The sequence below is a fragment of the Schistocerca americana genome, chromosome 8 (genome assembly GCF_021461395.2).
Source record: "Schistocerca americana isolate TAMUIC-IGC-003095 chromosome 8, iqSchAmer2.1, whole genome shotgun sequence".
NCBI classification, from domain to species: Eukaryota; Metazoa; Arthropoda; class Insecta; order Orthoptera; family Acrididae; genus Schistocerca; species Schistocerca americana.
The window spans coordinates 430986747-431004505 of record NC_060126.1 but is presented as its reverse complement, the minus strand read 5'-3'; positions in this window follow the sequence as shown (position 1 = coordinate 431004505).

The following is a 17759-nucleotide window of genomic DNA, read 5'->3' as shown; positions in this document are numbered from 1 at the left end:
AACCAACCGACTGTGCGCCGCGCGCAGCCCCTCCAAGAACATCCAGCTCCAATGGAGAGACTTATCCCCAAATGTGAGCAGCGCTCAATGATGTCAGCATGAACCATCTCCAGTCCTCCAGTCATGTCGCTCCTTCTCTGTCGTGCACGGGAGGACAGAGAGGTGAGAAACTGCACCCGAGTACTGCAGAACAGCTTCTACGTTTGGCGCCAACCTGTCGGACGCCCCACTGTGTCAGACATCGAGTTCTGACAACGCCACCCTCACAACACGCATGGCTGGCGCCGAGGCAGTGAAACTGTTTCGCGAGGCGCCAGTCAATCGCTCCAAACTTCTGCTGGGCCTGTGCTCTACACGCCAGCTGATACAAAGGTGTACAGCTTGACCGTTTCCCAGAGGTCGCCTCTGTCGGCACCACGTTATTGTCACCAACCGGCCGCCTTCTGGGAACTCTCTGTCCTGACCACATGCCATTCTCTCAAACACGCCGCTCCTCGCAGAGTGGCCTCACTCACAATTCAGGAGAAAAATATAGAAACGAGACCAGAGCCAACACCCAATTTAATCAGAGCAAATGAATTTGGAGCTCTCAGTACCTGAACACTCGTTATTCCACGACCTTAATCGGTCCGCTCCTACCGACGACATTTCTAGTCAGTGATATAAATGGAAGCAAATGAATGGAGACAAGCCAACAGGGCCTTGGCCACTTTCACTGTTGCCAGCAAAGTACAGACTGTCACAAAGGCAAATGGGGTACACACCCTATAGTAGTGTCCACTAATAGATATCGTGGTACTTTTGATCAGATGGCGTGTTTGTATCTGTACTCACAAGGGAAGGCCACGACGTTGGGATGAAAGATCTACTTCAAACTTTGTACACCTTTAGTAGGCCATTAAAGCAACATAATTTGCAAGTAGTAAGGTGCACTACTCTGGCAATTCCGAGAAAATCGCAAGACAAGTTTTACGCGTCTGTAATGTGGCTTGTGTATGTGTGCGTAGGGGCCAGACGTTAGGGTTCATGGTGGTCAAGTGATTAAGCGTTCGAGGTTCGTAAGACGAACGTGTATGAGGCGACGGTTCGACTCTCGCTCAGACTTAACTACACCACTGGCCATTAAAATTGCTACACCAAGAAGAAACGCAGATGACAAACGGGTATTCATTGAACAAATATGTTATACCAGAACTGACATGTGATTACATTTTCACGCAATTTGGGTGCACAGATCCTGAGAAATCAGTACCCAGAACAACCACCTCTGGCCATATTAACGACCTTGATACGCCTGGGCATTGAGTCAAACAGAGCTTGGATGACGTGTACAGGTACAGCTGCCCATGGAGCTTCAACACGATACCACTGTTCATCAGGAGTAGTGACTGACTTTTGTGACGAGCCAGTTGCTAGGCCACCATTGACCAGACGTTTGCAGTTGGTGAGAGATCTGGAGAATGTGCTGGCCAGGGCAGCAGTCGAACATTTTCTGTATCCAGAAAGGCCCGTACAAGACCTGCAACATGCGGTCGTGCATTATCCTGCTGAAATGTAGGGTTTCGCAGGGATCGAATGAAGGGTAGAGCCACGGGTCGTAACACGTCTGAAATGTAACATCCACTGTTCAAAGTGCCGTCAATGCGAACAAGGGGTGACCGAGACAGGTTATAACACTACAACAGCATTTACGTAGCTTGTACAATCAAATACCAAGTCTGGCTTATTACGTACTATGCCACAACAGAACAAAGTCCTGACACGGAAAAGCCACGTATAACATTACTGTATGCTACTTCTATACTATAACCCTAAAGTTGGAGGTAGGTTGCGAAATAAAACTATCTTCTTAAAGCAATTATGGTATAACGCAACAGAGCAGTGTTACCCTCTGGGAGGAATTTTGTTATATTGAACGTGTTGCACCTAACGGAGGTAGCGTATCGGAAGTGAAAGTCAGAATTACGTAAATATTCAAACAGTAACAAATAATGTTTTACCTAGCTACACTGTTTAAAGAATAAGGAAAACGGTCGCCAGCCCAATTAGGCAAGAGAAAGATTAACGTTCTTGTTTAAGAAAGTAGGTATGAGTAATTTTAGCGGACAAACACAACCTATATTTTGCCACACGCAAGTGCAATGAACTCTGATACCTGCATATGTTCACGCTTGAGATTGGAAGCTGACAGAGCAGGACAGACTATTTGCATAAATATAACAGATAATGAAACACACTATTACTTTCAGGGCTTATTCAAACCGAATGGTCTTTATAATATTACTATTAATATTTACTGTAGAATCATAAATTTGACATAGGTTCAGTATTATTGTTCAAATATTTTCCTAGCTGACATAATTATAAATGCAGTTCACTGCATTGTTATGAACTGGTCACAGGTTAAATATCTCTCAACTAAATACTATTCTATTTAAAATGAAAGTTAAATGGAATTCACTAACAGGTTACTTCTCACTGTCTTTTGAATAACGAAATTATGGTTTTCATAAATAGTGGTCTTCCTGTTACTTGTTACCTAGCATTAGCACAATAGACAAACTGTGGATCCTGTTATACTATTAATATGCGCTTCCAATACACAAGAGAGACAAACGCTTAGCAATCATGAACATATAACTTTCTACTATTGCAGTTTTCCACTTTTACTACAGTGTAACACAATGTTGACAATATTGCAAGAAACTGACTCACCTTTTAAAATTTACTACAGGCAGCAATGTGATCATTTACTAAGCAAAACTTTATAAGCCTCAGTTTTATGAACTTTTAATCTTTAAAAGAAACAGCAAATTGTCTTTATTACCACAGTCTTCTAATTGCAAGTACATGATTAAATAAGTGACTTTGAAACTCCACAAAACTATAAATTGGACTGTTTCCATCACTGGGAGGCTTTCACAAAACTACATTTACAACCTCCGACAATTTCATGAAATCCATAGTAAACCTGAATACTCTCTTATTACCAAAGATCAAACAACATCATTTAATGTTTTGAGGCTTTCATTTTTTCCACAAACTAGGACATCCGGTAATCATAGTTCAAATGGAGAGGAACCTGAGAGGTGTTGTAATAGGGAAAAAAATCAAGGTAGGTACATGAATTCAGTTATAAGTTATCTTATATTTGTGCACACTAAAACATCCAATAAGCTGATCCTTCACTGTACATTATTATAGCACTCCGATACAATGATTGCGCAATGTGGTGGCAACTGCATGTCGGTAGGTGGATTTGTAGGCAGAATTGCTGGACTCTGACCCTTCTTGGTGGCGATGATGGATACCAATTCCAGAATCGTTCCAGCTATTTATCCATCCATCCGAGGCATTGGGAAGTGGCAGAAAAAGCCTCTCTCGGAACCATCACAATATACAACTTTTACATGGCAGTGCACAGTTTGGTAGCTCGTCCCCGATTGACTCTAAATTCCACCTTTTCTACCTAGGCCAACCACAATTTGCGCGCGCTACACAGTTCCGTTCCCGAGGGGAATCACAACAACTTTTACATACAGAATAACTAAGAACCCTAAGTGAGGATCAACAGTTTACATAACAGCAAACAAACATTTTAAATAAAACAGAAAATTTGCACATATTGGTAGTTCTAAACAAAATTATTTAAACAAATTCCAAGTATATAAGTAAGTTTTGTTCCCTCCAAATGGGACGCAGAATTTAAATGACAGCTATACTACATTACATAGAATTAAACCACGACATCAAAGTTTTTACAAAGAAAGGAGTATACAATTTTGTGTTATCTACTCAATCAAACACATTTACAGAAGCTCAACGATGTAACATTAAATAAAACGAATGGCAAAATAAAGCAGTAGAGTATTAGAGATATGGTGTTACAAGGTAACCAATGGCACCCCATACCATCACGCCGGGTGATACGCCAGTATGGCGATGACGAATACATGCTTCCAATGTGTGTTCACCGCGATGTCGCCATACATGGATGCGACCATCATGATGCTGTAAACAGAACCTGGATTCCTCCGAAAAAATGACGTTTTGCCATTCGTGCACCCAGGTTCGTCGTTGAGTACACCACCGCAGGCGCTCCTGTCTGTGATGGAGCGTCAAGGGTAGCCACAGCCATGGTCTCCGAGCTGATAGTCCATGCTGCTGCAAACGTCGTCGAACTGTTCATGCAGATGGTTGTTGTCTTGCAAACGTCCCCATCTGCTGACTCAGGGATCGAGACGTGACTGCACGATCCGTTACAGCCATGTGGATAAGATGCCTGTCATCTCGACTGCTAGTGATACGAGGCCACTGGGATCCAGCACAGCGTTCCGTATTACCCTCCTGAAGCCACCGATTCCATATTCTGCTAACAGTCATTGGATCTCGACTAACGCGGGCAGCAATGGCGCGATACGATAAACCGCAATCGCGATAGGCTACAATCCGATCTTTATCAAAGTGGGAAACGTGATGGTACGCATTTCTCCTCCTTACACGAGGCATCACAATAACTGCTGTTTGTGTATGAGAAATCGGATGGAAACTTTCCTCATGTCAGCACGTTGTAGGTGTCGCCACCGGCGCCAACCTTGCGTGAATGCTCTGAAAAGCTAATAATTTGCATATCACAGCATCTTCTTCCTGTCGGTTAAATTTCTAGGCACTACAGTCTGGAACCGCGCGACCGCTACGGTCGCAGGTTCGAATCCTGCCTCGGGCATGGGTGTGTGTGATGTCCTTAGGTTAGTTAGGTTTAAGTAGTTCTAAGTTCTAGTGGACTGATGACCTCAGAAGTTAAGTCCCATAGTGCTCAGAGCCATTTGAACCATTTTTGTAACTATAGTATTAAAATATGAGATCTGCTTGAAATTTTAATACATTTCCTCGTGAAGAGAACCATTTTAGCACATATTCACAATTGTACTGATTGACCATCTCCCACCGTGCAGTACGAGAAAGCAGACTCAGAGTACAGAGGGGCAAAAAGGTAACTGGAAAGTGAATTTAGTGTATTGCTGTTTTCTTCCGCAGCCCACAGATGCAGAGATAAAAGTTGGAAAGTCAGATCCTGTGTAGTTTCTCTGCCATGACACTGCGTGGGAAAGACGATGCCACCTTGAGAAGAGAAATAGTGGTACCTACTACTTTGGAATGGCTCATGATCGTACTGCCTGAGCTGTAAATGTTGCGCCACCAGGCGCATATTTTGGACCCTCTGTTAAATGTGGCAAAATGCGATGTAAAAGAAGTTGTAGGCTGAACAAAGACCAACGAGTCAGTATAAGTCCCCATCCACACACCAAGGAGGAGAAGACGAAACCGATGGAGTGCGGAGTACGAGAAAGCAGACTCAGAGTACAGAGGGGCAAAAAGGTAACTGGAAAGTGAATTTAGTGTATTGCTGTTTTCTTCCGCAGCCCACAGGTGCAGAGATAAAAGTTGGAAAGTCAGATCCTGTGTAGTTTCTCTGCCATGACACTGCGTGGGAAAGACGATGCCACCTTGAGAAGAGAAATAGTGGTACCTACTACTTTGTAATGGCTCATGATCGTACTGCCTGAGCTGTAAATGTTGCGCCACCAGGCGCATATTTTGGACCCTCTGTTAAATGTGGCAAAATGCGATGTAAAAGAAGTTGTAGGCTGAACAAAGACCAACGAGTCAGTATAAGTCCCCATCCACGCACCAAGGAGGAGAAGACGAAACCGATGGAGTGCGGAGGGATCATTTGGCACAGAGCACAAACAGGGGACAGGGAACGGACGTGGCGCTGAAACCATGTGTCACAGAGATGCCGCGACGGCGGCACGTCGCTTTATGGTCCGCACCACGTCCATTGAGTTAGGTTAGATTACGTGACGTGTCGCGGAGACTTTCTTTATTCTTTATTTCACTGATATCAGGCAAAGCCTATTTCACCAGATAAAATTACGACACATGATGATACTTAGTCCGGTATTACACTATCATATTTCTTTGACAAAGAAATATGATCAAATAAGCGTCAAATTACTTTGACACAAATCTTTGACGTGGCGCTTAAAGCTTATTTGACATCTACCCGGCAACCGGCAACGGGCAGCGGCTAGTCGGTTGTGAGGGTGAGTGAGGCGCTTACGGCACGTTTGACAACGGGCCGACAGACAACGTGGACGGCTAAACGACAGCCGACAGCCAGCCCGGGGCTGTGGGACGGCAGCGGCCCCCACTGCGTCAGCCCGCGCAGGTGGTGGGGCGTGCAGGACAGCAGAACTATCGTGTGCCCGCAAGTTGTGTTTTGCTTTTTTGGTGGTTCAATCTGATCTGGACATTTCTGTCTAATGTGTCATGGCGGAAACTGATATCGAAATCCTTATAACATTAGTTCTGGAACGACCAGTTTTGTGGGACAAGACTTAAGATAATACTAATAATGACAGAATACAAACAAGGAATGCATGAATCGAAGTTTGCAAAGCACTGAACGAAGGCTATGAACGGATGTGACAAAGACAGAGACGGCTATGGTAAGTACAAATCTTTATTTTTTACGTTAAATACAATTTTTTTTACCTCAGTGACACATTAAATTTTAGATAATTGCCATTTCACAGATCCCTCAAGTGTCATAAAATAATCCGTCATCACTTTTCGTACATTATTGTCAGAAATTACCCCACGTACACATTCGCTTCTTGTTATACTTTCAAGTCCAGTTATGGGCAGAGTATCCTCGGGGTTGTAGCATTCATTTTGAAGAAAGGTATTGTGCAAAACAAAACACGCCTTGCCAATGTCAAGAGCAAAATCTGCTTTTAAATTTATTGCTCTCTGGAAAATCCTCAATTTATTGCTCAATATCCCAAACGAACATTCTACGTACCTCCGGGCTCTTGACAGGCGATAATTGAACAGTCTTTTAGCTACTGTTTTCTTTCCCACTCACCTGTTTGTAATTGCCAACATTTGTATAGGCTGGATACATTCTCGGAAGGATGTATTACGACATTGAATTAAACTCTTCATTCGTGCATGTAGGTCGTCAAAAGTTCGCAAACTCATCACAAAATAAATAAAAAACTTATCGTCATGTCCCCGTAATTCCTCTTGTCATATTGAGTGAATGAACCCAATGCACTCTTCTTATTCTGTTTTTCCAACATCTGTACAAGAGATACCACGCCTAATAGCGGGTTTGTGCTCCATTTGTAGTCAAGATCAGCTGAATATGCACAAGACACAGAAGGACGGCACGGCATGCCGTGCGGCAGCCGGCTACGTGTGAAGAGGCGGTAGGTCACTTGTCGGCCCGGCAAAAATGCCGGCTTGTCGGCTGCCGGGCTGATGTGAAATAAGCCTAAAAGGGGTATCACTCTGTCGTCATATGTTTCGTCAAATTTCAAGATTGCGGACAACAACTTGTTGTTATGCGCTGCAGTTGCTTGTACCACAGTTGCATTGTGCGTGTATTTGGAAGAAAAGCGGCGGAAAAAGAGGAAATAAATGGTTCAAATGGCTCTGAGCACTATGGGACTTAACATCTGAGGTCATCAGTCTCCTAGAACTTAGAACTACTTAAACCTAACTAACCTAAGGACATCACACACATCCATGCCCGAGGCAGGATTCGAACCTGCGACCGTAGCGGTCGCGCGGTTCCAGACTGAAGCGCCTAGAACCGATCGGCCACACCGCCCGGCAAAGAGGAAACATATTTGGATGAAGCCATAGGTATTGCACCGAGATAATAAAAGCATTCAGCAAAATTTGTTACGAGAGGTGCAAGTGGAGGACATAAAATCTTATACACAGAATACGCTCTTGAGAAATGCTATATGTGCAGAAGACAGGCAAACTGTGACACTGCAATTTCTTGATACTGGAGAGAGCTACTTGAGTTTACAACACAGCTCTCGAATATCACATTGCACATTAAAAGCCGGCCTGGGTGGCCGAGCGGTTCTAGGCGCTACAGTCTGGAACCGCGCGACCGCTACGGTCGCAGGTTCGAATCCTGTCTGGGGCATGGATGTGAGTGATGTCCTTACGTTAGTTAAGTTTAAGAAGTTCTAAGTTCTAGGGGACTAAAGACCTCAGAAGTTAAGTCCCACAGTGCTCAGAGCCATTTTTGAACCATTAATAACAATAGTTCCAGAAACATGTGAAGTGATTTTAGAATGTGACCACATCCTCTGTTCAGCTTGCTGAAAAGCTGCCTGGATGTTTAACGATGATTGTTGGCATGAAGTTGCCTGCAGCATAATCCACCTGCCCATCAACATACAACTGACACCATGCAATGTGCCCCTTGCTCACCCTCCACCCTAGTCGAAGCAAGTTTATATAAAAAACAATGTCGAAGTAACACACCAACTTTGAAGCCATGTTTACAAACACACTACAGAGACTGTAGCGACGCCAGTGCTCTAAGAAGTTACATTTCATATTGCAGTTCAAATGGCTCTGAGCACTATGGGACTTAACACTTGAGGTCATCAGCCCCTAGACTTAGAACTACTTAAACCTAACTAATCTAAGGACATCACAGACATGCATGCCCGATGCAGGATTCGAACCTGCGACCGTAGCAGCAGCGCGGTTCCAGACTGAAGCGCCTAGTACCGCTCGGTCACAGAGGCCGGCCATATTGAAGTGAACAGAAAACGAATGACTAGGGCCTCGCCGTAGATTTCATCATATTTGACAAAGTAGATTTGACAAAGTTCCGCATTACACCATCAAATTTCTTTGACATAAATATTTGACATTTCAACTTTATTGTTGTTCCCCTTTCCCCATGATGTTCCAGTACTGGACCTTGTGCGTCCCAAAAAAACGTAAGCATCAGTTTTCCTGCGCGGTTGGGTCTTGAACTTTTTCTTGCACGGCGAATTTGGATGTTTCCACTCCATACTCTGCCGTTTACTCTCCGGCTCGTAATGAGGGATCCATGTTTCGTCACCAGTAATGATCCTGTCTAAGAAGTTGTCCCCTATGCAACTATGTGAGTTGTTTTGGGACCCATCTTGCACAAACTTTATGAAGCCCAAGTCTGTTGTGGACGATTTGGTAGGCAGAACCGTACCGTGACTAATTTGCAGACGATGTGCCACTTCGTCAATAGTTAATCGTCTGTCTAAGAGAATGAAACCATGTGAACGCCCAATGGTTTCTTCATTTGTGGCGGTAAACGGTCGTCCGGCTCCTTCATCGTGCGTAACACTTGTGCGACCATTTCGAAATTTTTCAGTCCATTCGTAGGTACTCTGTTGTGGCAAAACACTGTTCCCGTACCGTACCGAAAGTCTTCGATGAATTTCGGCCCCTGATACGCCTTCCGACCACAAAACACGGATCACTGAACGTTGCTCTTCTTTGGTGCAAATAAACAGCGGAGCAGCTGTGATTAGCAGCATGGCAGCGATAACGAAACTAACCTAGCAGTTTGAAAATTGCAAAGATATAACAACAAATAAACAAAGCATGCGTCATCAACGCAAAACGACAGTACTACCAAAATAAACAAAAATATAACTAAATTGCGGATAATAATTGACTTACTCTCGTAAAACGTAGAGTCTTATGACTACGATTACAAGGAGGCACCACTGCAACCAGTCAGATCACGCAAATACCTCGGTGTAACAGTTTGTAAGGGGCTCTGGACCGGTTGGAAAATCCATGTCTTAAACAACGTAAAATTTATTCATATAAACCGCACCTTCTCTTAGAAACTATTCAAAACAAAAATTCGAAAAAAATGACGTTTAGCTTATACATTTCTAACCACTTTAACAGAGAGGTTTCAAAAAGTATCAATTAGTTTAAAGTCAACAATTATTTATGTAAAAAGTGGTCTTAAAAATAAGAAAACTGCATACACTTTTCTATGTTTCTAAGGCTCTGACTTCTTTGAGATTTGTCAAATAAGAAAACCCCTGTGATTTTGAACAAATTCTAGTAAGTAGGAGCTGGGAAAAAATACACTTTATTGTTAAAAAAATACAGCTTAGAGGAGACAGCCATTAAAGTTGTAAATACATCTCTGCACGAACAGCTGCCAACATGAATAACTTAGAAGTTGATATCCCAGGCGCAGTGAACCAACTTTAATCACTTGAAGTCTTCTGGTCCACACTGTACACTAGCTACGTTCCATTCAGAGTATTCTGATGCAATAGCTCCATATTTAACAATAAATACCAATAATAATGTCGTGTGGTGACGGCCTGCCGTTGGGTAGACCGTTTGCCTGGTGAAAGTCTTTCGATTTTGACGCCACTTCGGCGACTTGCGCGTCGATGGGGATGAAATGATGATGATTAGCACAACACAACACCCAGTCCCTGTTTATAAACGCTCGCTCGACAAAAGATCCGTACCCAAAGATTGAAAAGTTGCACAGGTCACACCAATATTCAAGAAAGGTAAGAGGAATAATCCACTAAATTACTGGCCCACATCGTTAACGTCGATATGTAGCAGGATTTTGGAACATATATTGTGTTCGAATTACCTCGCAGAGAACGGTCTATTGACACACAGTCAACACGGATTTAGAAAACATCTTTCCTGTGAAATAAAACTAGCTCTTTACTCACACGAAGTGCTGAGTGCTATTGACAAGGGACTTATTCCGCATTTCCAGATTTCCAGAAAGCTTTTGAACTGTACCACACAAGCAGCTTGTAGTAAAATTCCGTGCTTATGGAATATCGTCTCTGATATGTGAGTGGATTCGTGATACCCTGTCAGAGAGGTCACAGTCCATAGTAATTGACGGAAAATTATCGTGTAAAACAGAACTGATTTTTGGCGTTCCGCAAGGTAGTGTCATAGGCCCTCTGTTGTTCCTCATGCATATGAACGATTTAGGAGACAATCTGAACAGCCGTCTTAGGTTGTTTGCAGATGATGCTGTCGATGATTGGCTAGTAAAGTCATCAGAGCCCGCCCGGCTAGCCGCGCGCTCTAGCGCGCTGCTTTCCGAACGCGAAGGCGTGCCGGTCCCCGGTACGAATTCCCCCGACGGATGGTCCGGTGTGCCGGCCAGCCTGTGGATCGTTTTAAAGTGGTTTTCCATCTACCTCGGCGAATGCGGGCTAGTTCCCCTTATACCGCCTCAGTTAAACTATACAATGTTGGCGATTGCTGCGCAATCACTGACTCCACGTACGCGTACACCATAATTACTCTATCGCGCAAACATTTGGTGTTATACTTGTATGGTATGAGACGTCCCGGGGGGGGGGGGGGGGGGGGGGGGTCCACTGGGGGCCGAACAGCACAATAACCTTGGGTTCGGTGTGGGATGGCGGTGGAGTGGGTGGACTGCTGTGGCCAATTGTGGGGTTGTGTTGTGAACCACTGAGGGCTACGAAGCCTCTCTGTCGTTTCTAGGTCCCCGGTTTAAGTACACAATACAGCACACAAAGTCATCAGAAGAATACAGCACACAAAGTCATCAGAAGATCAAAACAAATTGCAAAACGATTTAGAAAACAAATCTATATAGTGCAAAAATTGGCAATTGACCCGAAATAGCGAAAAGTGTGAGGTCATTCACACGAGTGCTAGAAGGAATCCGTTAAACTTCGGCTACAAGATAGATCAGTCAAATTTAAAGGCCTCAAATTCAACTACATTCCTAGGAATTACTATTACGACCAACTTAAACTGGAAGGAGCACATAGAAAATGTTGTGGGGAAGGCAAACCAAAGACTGCGTTTCATTGGCAGGACACACAGATAATGTAACAGACCTACTAAAGAGACTGCCTGAACACTTCGCTTATCCGTCCTCTTTTTAGAATACTGTTCCGCGTTGTGGGAGCCATACCAGATAGGATTGAGGGAGTACATCTAGAATGTTGAAAGAAGGGCGGATCATTTTGTATTATCGCGAGGTAGGGAAGAGAGTGTCACTGAAATGATACAGGATTTGGGGTGGACATCATTAAAACAAAGGCTTTTTCGTTGCAGCGGAACCTTCACACGAAATTTCAATCACCAACTTTCTCCTCCGAATGCGAAAATATTTTGTTCACGCCGACCTACATAGGGAGAAACGATCATCATCATAAAATAAGGGAAACCAGAGCTCGCACGGAAAGACATAGATGTTCTTTTTTCCGTGCTTTGTACGAGACTGGAAGGTAGGCACTTAAATGTGATTTGCAGAGTATCCATGTAGATGTAGATGTAGATGGGTCGATTGTAGTCTCTTGCAGCTGCGCTGTCTTCCCCTTGTTATTATATAAGGTCGCTAACAGCTCTCTCTGATGGCCTAAATGTTTCTTTATTTAAACTTAACATTTGTTTCACTGTGAACTAATCAAAAGCTTGTTGTAATCTTTTCAGGACTTCACACATTTCAACATTTCCATCACTGAATGATGCAGTGTCTTTCATACAAATACTGTCTTGGGAACTGCGGCCAGATTATGCTATTGATAGACTTATTAGGATTCTGAGTGTCACTATGAAGACAGCTCTTCAGTGCTCTTACATCTAACTAATCTCTCAAAGTTTGTTTCAAGACCTCCACTATGGCAAAAGGTAAAGCTGGTTTGTGAGTAAACTTCTCATAATTTCTGCTGTGATCTGCTATATCTGCACCCGAATCACTTCTTGGAGGGCACACGCGTTTAAAGACAGTAAACCAACTAAGACGAAATTTTAGACATTTCTTCAAACGAGTTATGCAAGAATCCCGAATGTTCGATAGTTAAACTAAATTTCAGCTACTGCCCATGGACTGGACTTACGTGGCCTTTGCGCGATAGATATTTAGTCGTATTTTCGTCAACGCTGCTTTTGTCGGCTAAATCAGTATATACCACCGCAGAGTGAAGTGGTAGACAACCTGAAACCTATCCAGGTTGATGGACTGATTGTTTAAAGGATAGTGAGAGACCAATCTGCCCCGCTGCCCCACCTTGCACACACTTTCCGAAAATTTACCCTGTAGTGTAAGATAAAATACGCTAATAATGACTGATACGTAAAGTATTGGCAATTTGGTCCTCTGTGATTCGTCTGTGCTCCATCACCATACCCTCAACGACTTCCAAATTTTTCTCAGTTGTTGTTGATGGCCTGCCCGATCTTTCTTCGTCACACAGAGAAGTTTATCCCTGTTTGAAGCGCTCTGTCCATTCGGAGATCTCGTTTCGCGATAAACACCTGTCACCATACTGTACTTGCATTCGACGAATAATTTTCGTAGTTCTAAACTTCCGCAAACAAAAAGCGAATCACTGCCCTCATTTCCTCCTTAGTGCAGATCGGCAATGCAGCTGCCATATTTCATGGTTTCCTACAATACAACGACTAACGAGAGAGTAAGAATTGTTACAGAAGACAATACTTCAGCCCTGGTTACTAACAGCGTTACCAACCCTTACGGCGACAAATTGCAAAAGTCCCATTTCTTTTTTACTACCTGCCATGCATGCACTGGTTAGCCAAAACATTATGACCACTGCCCACCACGAGGTTGTAAGTTGCTTGGTAGCGCAGAGGGCACGTGACGCGGTAAGAGAAGTACAGGGTGATTATAATTAAAGTTAAAATTTCATAACGCTGTAGAAATAACACCACTGGTCAGAATGACGCCAAAGTGCAACGCAGTATTATCGGAGAAGGGGAAAAACGTATGGCAGAAGAAAAAAAATAGTGTGAAAATTGATCAGTAGATGCCGCTATATGTATCAGAATACGTAAATTGAAACACCTGTCATGCGCACGCTGTAGAAATAACACCACTGGTCAGAATGACGCCAAAGTGCAACGCAGTATTATCGGAGAAGGGGGAAAAGGTATGGCAGAAGAAAAAAATAGTGTGAAAATTGATCAATAGATGGCGCTGTGTGTGTCAGAATGCGCACGACGCATTGAAATTGGTATAAACACACCGGGTACACGGCTTTTCCTACTTTCGCGTCTGCGACGTTCGCCATGAGTGTCTCAATGCAGGATCGTGCTCTGCTTGTAAAGCTGTGTTTCAAGAATGACTAGGCACGCATCGCTCTGCAGAAGTTCCGGACACAGAAGGGTTTGAAAAAAGGCGCTGATCCGATGACTGCCGTGGGTCTGGAGAAAATGATTCGGAAATTCGAAAAGACGGGCCCTTTTGGTGTGCAACCTGGTAGAGGGAGGAAACGAATTGATTAGACGTCAGTGGAAGCAGTGGTCGGCCCCTCCCGCCAGAGGTTCGAGTCCTCCCTCGGGCATGGGTGTGTGTGTTGTTCTTAGCATAAGTTAGTGTAAGTTAGTTTACGTACTGGGTAAGTCTAGGGACCGATGACCTCAGCAGTTTGGTCCCTTAGGAATTCACACACATTTTAACATTAAATAAAAAACTGGTTGGCCTCTATAATATAAAAAAAAAACTGAGTGAAAGGAACAACAACGAACTTGAACGGATGTCATGTGACGTCCGCAACGATCAAAGACAACGAACAAAATGCAAAAAGAAAAAAAAAAATAGGACGCAGGTTCGAATCCTGCCTAGGGTATGGATGTGTGTGATGTCTTAAGTTGGTTAGGTTTAAGTAGTTCTAAGTCTAGGGGACTGATTACCTCAGACGTTAAGTCCCATAGTGCTCAGAGCCATCTGAACTATTTTTGCAAACGTGTAGCTGTGGAACATGCTGTTTCTCGATTTCAACTTGTTGCAGAAAACGCTGGACAGCATATTGAACGTGTTTTGCGCCAGTCACACGGAAATTACTAATCCGATTTGGTTTTGATTGATGCTTTTTTATGCGGTTTTTGGCATCAGGACAATTAAAAACCGATTTTTTTCCATCCGATGTGATATGACCTTGCCATGGTGGATGGGCTTACGTAACTAACAGTATCACACCTGTACACCCATGCACGCTGAATAGTACAGTTCGCTTAACGTCAAACGTACACCTTAGACATTGTTGTATGATTCATCTGTCAATTGTAGTCGACCACTATTAAATTATGATGCTTACAGCGCCATCTATTGCTACATTTTGTAACTATTTATTTTTCTTCTGCCATATGTTTTCCCCCTTCTCAGATAATATTCCGTTGCAATTTGACGTCATTCAGACCAGGTTCAAATGGCTCTGAGCACTATGGGACTTAACATCTGAGGTCATCAGTCCCCTAGAACTTAGAACTAATTAAACCTAACTAACCTAAGGACATCACACACATCCATGCCCGAGGCAGGATTCGAACCTGCGACCGTAGCGGTCGCGCGGTTCCAGACTGAAGCGCCTAGAACCGCTCGGCCACTGCGGCCGGTTATGATGCTTATAGTGCCATCTATTGCTACGTTTTGTAACTATTTATTTTTATTCTGAGATATGTTTTTCCCCTTCTCCGATAGTATTCCGTTGCAATTTGACGTCATTCTGATCAGGGGTGTAACATCTACAGCGTTTTGAAAGTTTAATGATAATCACCCTGTATATGAGAGGACCAGAGACGACTGGAGAACCATTCTAGGGACGATAAGTGGCGCAAATGCGTAAATCAGCCGACTTAAGCGACTTTGACGAAAGCCAGACTGTTGTGGCCCAGTGGCTGGGAGCGAGCATCTCGGAAACGGCGGAGCTGGTCGACTGTGAACGTGCTACTGCCGTGACCACCTATGGTACGTGGTTGAAGAATACTCACGGTGTTAGACGTTCATGCTTCAACACAGAACACAGGGATCGGAGGCTTGCCCGGTTTCTAAAGCAGGACAGTCGGCGACCTGTGGCAGATCTGACGTCAGAATACAGTTCTGGCGCGGGCACAAATGTTTTGCAGCACACCGTTCAGTGCACAGTGTCGAACACGGTGTTTTGCAGTAGAGGACCCCTATGTGTTCCCATATTGACCCAACAACATAGTCAGTTATGATTACAGTGGGCGCGGGATTAAAAAAATGGTTCTGAGCACTATGGGACTTAACTTCTGAGGTCATCAGTCGCCTAGAACTTAGAACTAATTAAACCTAACTAGCCTAAGGACGTCACACACATCCATACCCGAGACAGGATTCTAACCTGCGACCGTAGCAACAGCGCGGTTCCGGACTGAAGCGCCTAGACGCTCGGCCACAACGGCCGGCTGGTGCCTCGTGGCTTTGTACTGAAGAGAGAGATGGCGTCCTGTGACGAATGTGGCGTTCTTCCATCTCAGTGGTATACGTTCAAACGCACTTTCAGAATACCTGAAATGTTAGATACGAGGGTAGTTCGGAAAGTGAGTGCCTTTTGGTACTATGAAAGGAATCGAATACAGATAGAGAAAGCAATTTATTGCACAAAAATCTATAAAACTTACACTACCTTTCACCATAGCCCCAGTAATTTTCCGGCATTTCCAGTAGCGTGGAATAATTTTATGTATTCCTCGTCATAAATTGTTGCCCTAAGAAGTTTAGGCACGAAGAGTGCGCAAAGTTTATGAAAACCCAATTTTTAAGTAACAATCTCGCAAATTACTGTTGGATAAATTTGTGGTAGTTGACGAGCAATAGCAATAATCGTAAACCTAAGATTTTCTTAAATATTTCTTCGGCTGGACTAACTAGTTCATCAGAAATCACAGATGCACGTACACTTCGTTCTTCGTCATGCAGTTGTCGGACCCATCATCTCACCACTGAAGCACTCACTGCATTTTCTCCCAGATTTGTCTATGAATTACACTTGGTTTAACATTCTTAGCATACAGAAAACGAATCACAGATCTCGGTTCACACACGGCGGTATTTTCGAACAACGATGCCATTATAAACAATCACTACGAACGCCACACAACACCTAGCGAGCTCGAAATGGCGTGATTTCATTCAGCTTGAATCAGAGATATTATTTCGCATTAGTGGAACTGCGATCCTGCAGTGCCATGGAGAAAAACCGAAACGGAGCTTACTTTCCGAACTGTCCTCCTATTATTGCTCTGCACGTTCAGAAAGACTCCTCAAACGTAACGGCCCATTTTTCGTAACATTTCGAAGCTAATTTGGATCGCTTGATTAACTGATAAATCATTAGATAGGACCCATTGTGCAATGTCCGCCCCGATAGCTGAGTCTGCCGGCATGGTAGCTCAGCGTGTTCGGTTAGAGAGTTAGCTGCCCTCTGTAACAAAAATTGAGTGAATGGATCAATAACGAACTTCAACGGGCGTCAGGGGACGCCCGCCACGAAGAATTTCAACGAACTATAACGAACAAAAAAGTGGTCAGCGTGACAGATTGCTTTCCTACGGGCCCGGGTTCGATTCCCGGCTGGGTGGGGGACATTCTCCGCTCAGGGACTGGGTGTTGTGCTGTCTTCATCGTCATTTCATCCCCATCCGGCGCGCAGGTCGCCCAATGTGGCGTCGAATGTAATAAGACTTGCACCAAGGCGGCCGGACCTGCCCAGCGAGGGGCCACCCGGCCAATGACGCCAAACGCTCATTTCCATTATGCAATTTCGCCTTTTGAGCTGTGCAATTTGATTTTCGACAACTTCGTGGCAAAGTATTGGCTAATATTACGTCCATCCATTGGTAGGAGAACATGCATCATCGATTCGTTTTATTACAGTTAGGACTTCTCATTTAAAAACAATTGGACAACAAAAGAAGCACCAGACATATTGTATTTTATACTGTTAGAAAACAGTAACTATTCAGTCTGTCGTACTGTCAACGTGCTATACTATTGTTTAAAAAAACAGCATCTAATTACTTCTTAATTACTGTAATTAACATGTAACACCCCACCCGTCACTTAGCTGGTTTTGGCGTGT